Below are 8,502 nucleotides of genomic sequence, written 5' to 3'. Positions count from 1 at the left end.
GGGAGCAGGGGTGGGGTGGGGGGTGTTTGGTTTTTATTCCCCCCCGTCTGCTGGGTGGTTGTAGCAGGTTTTGGTCTCTTCACATGATTGTGGGACACTGTGACCGTCATAAATATGAATCCGTTGCCAAGCATCTGAATGTAAACCACAAGACCCTGGAGAGGCTGCAACATTCCAGCTGATCGGCGCTTCTTCTGGGCTCAGCACAAGCACCAGGACTAGCACTGAGCTCCAGCTGGAGCCTGGCACTGATCCTGGCGCTTCCGCTGAGCCCTGACAGCCCTGCAGCTCCAGCCATCTCTCGCTCAGGCTTGTGCGGTGCTGCCACCGGTTCAGCTCATTCCCCTCCCCCGCTACTTTTCTAGGATGGTCACGTACCACCTGCCAGGTGCCAATGTACCACAGGTGGTACCCGCACCACTGGTTGAAAAGCCCTGGTCTACATATATAGCAGTAGCACTTAGACTTATATACCACTTCACAGTGCTTTTTACAGCCCTTTCTAAGCGGTTTTACAGAGTCAGCACCTTGCCCCCCCCAACAGTCTCCCTCTAAGGTTACTATAGAGTCCTACAAAGGCCTTATCTACTCAAACATTCCCCCCTTGCCAGGCTGTAGGGCAGGCAGCCTTACTAAGAACAGGTAATCCTTGAGTTACGACCGTAACGAAGCCTGTAAGTCAAAACATTTGTATTTTATTATTTTTTCGCAGCGGTCGTTAAGCGAACACAGTGGTCATAAGTGTGAATGCTATACAAGTAGTCCTCGACGTACAATAGTTCACTTAGTGACTGTTCAAAATAACGACGGCACTGCGGAAAGTGACTCACAACTGTTTTTCACACGGACAACAGCCTCTCCCAGGGCCATGCGATCAAAATTCAGGTGCTCATATTTATGACGGTTGCAGAGTCCTGGGTTCACGTGTTCTCCTTCTGCAACCTGTGGACAAGCAAAGTCCATGGGGAAGCTGGATTCGCTTAACAACCGTGCGACTAATTTAAGGACTGCAGTGGTTCGCCTAACAGCTGTGGCAAGAAAGGTCATAAAATGGGGCAACTTTACAAATGTCTCACTTAGCAAACAGAAATTTTGGCCTCAGTTCCGGTCGTAAATCAAGGACAACCTACAGTCCTTAAGCAAACACCATAGTTGTAAAGCGAATCCATTGTTAATAACTATGGTGAGGTTTTACCGAAAACCAGAAGCAAATGATGATTTTTGGCAAACCGTCATTAAAAAGCGATCAGAATTTGAATCCTGATCCTAAGTGCCCTTTTTGAGATAGGTGGTAACTTTGAATGGTCGCTATGCAAACCAGTCATAAGTCAAGGACTACTTGATCTCGGTTCTCAGTGCCTTGCATATTCAAATAGTCCTCAAGTTATGACCACAACTGAGCCCAAAAGTTAGGTTGCTATTTTTTGTCACATTTGTTAAGCGAATCACTGCAGTTGTTAGATTGGTAAGACGGTTATTAAGTGAGTCTGTCTTCCCCCATTGATTTGCTTGTCAGAAGGTCGCAGAAGGACAGCTATAATAAAAATTATTAGCTTAAATATGAGATAGCAGACATCAAGAGAAAAAGAGAGGAAGTATTTAATGTTGAAATAAGAGAAATTTTGGTTACTAAATTTAAGACATTTGGAAATCAATAGAAAATAAGAATGTTATACTGTATTATTAATGAGTTGATGTAAGATGGTGAGAAATAGAATATATTTAAATAGATAAGACGTATAGCCTGAACATTAGATTTTGTGATGAGTTGGGATAAAGGGAACTGTGGTTATTTAAAACTTGGAAATTATAAATATTAAATGTTAAATTTAAATATTAATGGAAAACTAAAAATTGGGAAAAAGCTAATTAGGACATTGATAGTCTATAAATATTGAATGTTAAAATAACTAGGATATGTATAAACTAAACATTATTGATAAACGTAAGAAAGTTAATTTTATTTAATTGATATAATAAGAATTGTATTAGTTTAAACATGAGACAGTATACACTAAGGGGAAAAGAGAGGAAATATTTAATGTGGTAGTTTGAGACTTGTACTAAAGATATTTGTATGTTACTGAATTATCGATTAATTCAGCCGCCACGTTGCTTTTTAAATATTTAAATGTAAAACTACAAAATATATATTTTTTAAAAAAAAAGGGGATCGCAGGACTCTGGGACACGGACACCGTCATAAATACGAGTCAGTCGCCAAGCGTCTGAATTTCGATCACGTGACCACGGGGATGCTGCCACGGTCGTAAGTGTGAAAAACGGTCCTAAGTCACTTTTTTAAAGTGACCTTGTAATTTTGAACGGTCACTAAGTGGACTGTTGTACGTCGAGGACCAACTGTATAATATTTCTCAATGTCTGTGCAGTTGTTCCAACAAGCAACTGGCGGGGGGGGGATAAATCCCCCAAAATACAGCCAGCCAAAAATCAAATGAAACAAAACAAAATAAAACTAACCATAAATGACTTGCAAGGATGATAAGCATATTTTGCAAACATAATTAAGGCAAAGATCCTTTTCAAAGAGAAAGGGTTTACGTTGGCAGCAAGAATCCAGACGACCGGGACGGTGGATTTTACGGCCTATAAGAGCCTGAAGTTGTTTAAAATGCAACACACAAATGCACAGTCTGCCTCGTCTCTTGCTTCCCCCCCCCCCCAACCGTTTGGTTGGCTGGCTGTCGCTTTAAATCAGTCTTCGCCCATGCGTGCCCTCCCCCCCCTCTTCCCAGCCCCCTCCCCTCTGCGTTTATATCTCTGTAATGTGAAGCGGATGTCAATGTGAATTCAAGCATTTTAATCTTTCCTGATCAAAATGAAATGCAGACGCGTTCGGGATTGATAGCAAACTTCCTACACATTCTCTAATTGAAAATAATAACAAACATATTTTTTATTTTAAAAAAAATAAAATAAAAAATTAAAGAAAAAGCAGGGCTCTGGATAAAACAAGAGAGCGGGGGACAGAAGAGAGAAACTACAAAGGAAAGTGGGGTGGAAAAAGTCCAAATTTGGAATTTTAATGTGGATTAAGACCCTAGGACTTTACTGGTTTTTGTAAGCATAGTTTAAGAAACGAGGGGGGGGGGAATCCCTCAAATCTGTAAAATGAGACTACGGGAAGTCCTCGAGTTACAATAGTTCATTTAGTGACCGTTCAAAGTTACAACGGCACTGGAAAAAAGGGACTTAGGACCGTTTTGAGACCGTCGCAGCGTCCCCATGATCACGTGATCAAAATTCAGATGCTTGGCAACTGGTTCATACTTACGACCGTGTCCCGGGGTCACGTGACCCCCTTTCTGCAAGCTTCCGACAAGCAACCGTCATCAATATGAGTCAGTTGTCAAGCATTTGAATGTATAATAAAATAGAAATATAAAAAATAGCAATTAAAATATGGATTCCTGTTTAGTAATTGCCCAGGGTTGTTTAAGGTGATCTCCTTCCTATTTAAACATTTTTAAAAATAGAATGATGTCACAGCATCTATAAATGGGGAGGTGATACAATTGGGAGTAACTGGGAAGTTTCTTCCCATAGTGTAAAAATATTTGAAAAATGCACAACTTTGCTGTTGGAGAAGAATGCTGAGAAGACAATGGGCAGCCGAGAAAACCAATCAATGAATCACTAAAGTTCTCACTAGAGGCACTAATGACCAGGGTTCAAATTATCCCACTTCAGATACAAGGTATGAAGATCCAGGTTACAATTGGAGAAAGCTCAGATGCTAGGAAAGGTGGAAGGAAAGAAGACAGAATACAGAATAACTGAGTCAAAAGGGACCTTGGAGGTCTTCTAGTCCAACCCCCTGCCAAAGCAGGAGACCCTACATCATTTCAGACAACGGCTGTCCAATCTCTTCTTAAAAATCCTCCAGTTATGGAGCACCCACAACTTCTGGTGGCAAGTTGTTCCACTGGTTAATTGTTCTAAATTCCTCCAAGGTTGCTTTTCTCCTTGATTAGTTTCCATCCGTTGCTTCCTGTCCTGCCTTCTGGTGCTTTGGAGAATAGCTTGACTCCCTCTTCTCGGTGACACCCCTCAAACATCATGTCACTCCTCGTCCTTCTCTTCGTAAGAACAGCAAGATGGAGGCACTCAGAACGGCGATGGGGGTTCCATTGCAAGACCTGAAGGACCCCGTGGGGGAACAGGTAAAAATCTATTTATATGGCTGCTTAGAATCAACACTTACTTGGATAAAAAAGTTTTGGATGAAATGGCTGATCAGACATGGAACAGATTTTTTTTACTCTTCATAGTCCTCAACTTACAATAGTTCATTTAGTGACCGTTCGAAGTTACAATGGCACTTAATTTATGACCGTTATAGCATCCCCAGAGTCACGTAATAATAATAATAATAATAACAACGATGATGATGATGATGTTGGAAGGGACCTTGGAGGTCATATAGTCCAACCCCCTGCTGAGGCAGGAAACCCTATACCATTTCAGACAAACGATTGTCTAATCTCCTCTTAAAAACTTCCAGTGTTGGAGCATTCACCACTTCTGGAGGCAGGTTGTTCCGCTGATTAATTGTTCTCACTGTCAGGAAGTTTCTCCTTAGTTCCAGGTTGCATCTCTCCTTGATTAGTTTCCATCCATTGCTTCTTGTCCTGCCTTCAGGCGCTTTGGAGAATAGCTTGACTCCCTCTTCTTTGGGGCAGCCCGAGATATTGGAAGACTGCTATCATGTCCCCCCTCGTCCTTCTCTTCATTAAACTAGACATCCCCAATTCCAGCAACTGTCCCTTATATGTTTTAGCCTCCAGTCCCCTAATCATCCTTGTTGCTCTTCTCTGCACTCTTTCTGGAGTCTCAGCATCTTTTTTACATCGTGGCAGGGGTTTTTTTTGTCATAGAACACCCAGAATGGAGTTCCGGCACCTTTTTTGGATGGAACCTTGTAGAGTAGGCAAGGCGGGTTGTATGACAGGTGTGAGTTCCAGCACCTTTTTTTTTTCACAAAAAAAGCACTACATCACAGTGACCAAAACTGGATGCAGTATTCCAAGTGTGGCCTTATCAAGGCATTGTAAAGTGATATTAATACTTCGCGTGATCTTGAGTCTCTCCTTCTGTTAATGCAGCCCAGCACTGTGTTGGCTTTTTTGGCAGCTGCAGCACACGGCTGGCTCCTATTTAGGTGATTGTGCACTGGGACTCCGAGGTCCCTCTCACAATTTCTACTATTGAGCCAGGTACCCCCTATACTATACCTGTCCATTTGGTTTTTCTTGCCTAAATGTAGAACCTTACTTTTTTCACCACTGAATTTCATTTTGTTAGATAGCGCCCAGTGTTCAAGTCTGTCCAGCTCCTCCTGTATCGAAATTGTGATCGAAATTGTGGGAATGCAACACCACAAGGCCTTCCCCTCCATCTTTTAGGAACAGGTGGTAGTCCTCAACTTTCAAGCATTCATTTAGTGACCATTCAAAGTTTAAAAAGTGACTTACGACCGTTTTTCAGACTTACAACTGTTGTAGCATCCCCATAGTCGTGTGATCAAAATTCAGAGGCTTGGCCACTGGCATGTACTTATGACGATTGCAGTGTGCCCCGGGGTCATGTGATCCCCTTTTGCCACCTTCTAACCCACAAACTCAATGAGGAATCCAGATTTGCTTAACAGCCATGTTACAAGTTTAATGACTGCAATCGTTCACTTGTGCTGAGAAAGGTCGTAAAACGGGGCACAATTGACTTAACAGTTATCTTGCTTGGCGTAAGGCGAGGACTGCCTGCATGTTGCAATATGGGTTAAAAAAAAAGGGCTGTAAACAGAATCCGTGCCAACTCCTTGACTTTTTAACCCCACCCCTGCAAATACCCCTGAGGTCAGTCTATCAAAGTAGTTGACAGCACATACAGGAAATTCATTTTAGACTGTTTTCCAGGCTGTCACTTAACATTGTTTTATTGATTGCACTGATAAACGCTGGATGGGCATGTTTCCACCAGTTCCTCTCCCCCCCCCTTCTGTTGCTGTTATGAATTCAGTTTTAAGACTTTGTCATCTACACTATGGTCTGAAGTTGCATGTCTAGAAAGGTCTAAGGAGATTCCTAGTCATCCAGATCATAGTTATCCCAAAGATGCTTGTTTTTTCCTTTGAAGACATTTCGCTTCTCCTCCAAGAAGCTTCTTCAGCTTTGACTGGATGGTGGGGAATGGAAGGAATTGGGTATGTCTAGTTTAACGAAGAGAAGGACAAGGGGGGACAGAATAGCAGTGTTCCAGTATCTGAGGGGCTGCCCTAAAGAAGAGGGAGTCAAGCTCTTCTCCAAAGCGCCTGAAGGCAGGACAAGAAGCAACGGGTGGAAACTAATCAAGGAGAGAAGCAACCTAGAACTAAGGAGAAACTTCCTGACAGTGAGAACAATTAATCAGTGGAACAGCCTGCCTCCAGAAGCAGTAAATGCTCCAACACTGGAAGTTTTTAAGAAGAGACTGGACAGCCATTTGTCTGAAATGGTGTAGGGTTTCCTGCCCGAGCAGGGGGTTGAACTAGATGACCTCCAAGGTCCCTTCCAACTTTACTATTATTATTATTATTACTCCTTGCAGACAACTGGTTATTTGCATTCCTTTTAGAGAGTCCTTGAGGCCATCTGGAGGTGTCCCTGTGCCCTCAGGGTCACCTGGTAGTTCCCCAGTGCTCCAGGATGTTTGAAAGATACAGTTCAGTGTTTGTGAGGTCACATCTGCCAGTTCCTTGAGAACCTTGGGGTGTAATCCATCTAGTCCTGGTGATTTGAACTCATCTAGGGTGGACAGGTGCTCACTTACCATTTTCTTGCCTATCTTAACTTGTGTTTCTAATCTGCTTTTTACGGTACTGTTTTTGATAGGTTGGACTGTTTTTTTCCCTTTTGTGTAAAGACAGATGCAAAAAAATGAGTTAAATAGTTCTGCTTTCTCCCTATTGCTTGTCACCTTCTTGCCACTTTGGACCAATTGTTTCCTTCACTTTTTTCTTGTTTTTTACATGTTGAAAGAAGCTTTTTTTGTTGTTATTTTTGACTTTGGTCGCAAGCCTTAGTTCATTTTGAGCCTTGGCTTTCCTTACTTCATCTTTGCAGGCTCGGGCTATTTGTTGATATTCTGCCTTACTTATGTGCCCCTCTTTCCACTTTTTATACTTGTCCTTTTTGTCTTTCAATTTATCAGAGTTCTTTATGCAGCCATGCTGGTTTCTTCTGAGAGCTGCTATTTTTCTTCTTTATTAGTATTGTGCTAGACTGGGCTTTTATTATCTCATTTTTAAAAACTTCCCAAGCTTCTTGAATTGTTTTCCTCTTGAGGATTCTCATCCATGGAATTCTTCCAAAGCTCTCTCTAAGTTTATTGAAATTAGCGCTGTTAAAGTCCAAGACTCTAGTTTGACTGTGTTCTATTGCTTGTGCTTGCATAATGTTGAATTCCAATATTGTATGATCACTTCCCCCCAAGGTTCCTTTGGCTTCAACACTTTCTATCATTTCATCTCTGTTAGTGAGAATTAAATCCAATATGGCTAACCCCCTAGTTCCCTTCTCTACTTTTTGGGAGACAAAGTTGTCTGCTAGGTTTGTCAGGAATCTGTTTGATCTTCCACGTGGTGCCGAGTTTGTCTCCCAGTTGATGTCAGGGTAATTAAAGTCCCCCATTACTATTGTGATGTGCTTCCTACATACGTTAGTTAACTGACTAGCAAAAAGTTCATCTATTACCTCTGGTTGGGCGACCTATAGCAGTGGTTCTCAACCTTTTTAATGCCGCGACCCCCAACCGGTCGTAAGTCGAGGACTACCCAACCGGTCGTAAGTCGAGGACTACCCAATTGATCGTAAGTCGAGGACTTTCCCTGCCCGGGAGCGCCGCGCATGCGTGGTGCCGCCCCCTGCACCGGCCGAGGTGTAGCTGGCAAGCGGCAGAGATGGCGCAGGCTAACCACCGGCTGGGCCACCAGCTGGCCCAACCCAAGGGAGGTAAGGTACCCGCCGGGCCACACGTGCGCCAGCAACCCTCCCTGCGCCCGCCGGCCTCCCACCTCCCACCCCTGGCCCTCTTTTACTTACATTTTTAGTAGCTGCTCAGCAGGGAGGGGTGGAAACTTCCAGACAGCTCGCCTTCGCTGCAGACAACTTGCAGCACCGTTTGCAGAATGGGACTTTTGGCGGGCTCAGCAGGGCAGAGACAGCCTGGACAATTCCTATTGGCTTTTGAAAGCCAATAGAAATTAGACTCTATTCAAGAGAGTCTATTCTATTGGCTTTCAAAAGCCAATAGAATAAAAGGGAGTAGCACAGCTAAGGAAAAGGGGGGAAAAATGGTGGACTGTGTTGTTTGGCGACCCCCGTGAAATGGTCATTCGACCCCAAATGGGGTCCAGACCCACAGGTTGAGAACCACTGATCTATAGTATACACCTATGGCAATGTCATTTCCCGCCCTTTTATATTGACCCAAATGCATTTGAGA

The sequence above is a fragment of the Crotalus tigris genome, unplaced genomic scaffold, assembly GCF_016545835.1.
Source record: "Crotalus tigris isolate CLP2741 ecotype Arizona unplaced genomic scaffold, ASM1654583v1 scf7180000023712.884563, whole genome shotgun sequence".
Taxonomy (NCBI): domain Eukaryota; kingdom Metazoa; phylum Chordata; class Lepidosauria; order Squamata; family Viperidae; genus Crotalus; species Crotalus tigris.
Note: the sequence above shows the minus strand (reverse complement) of the source record.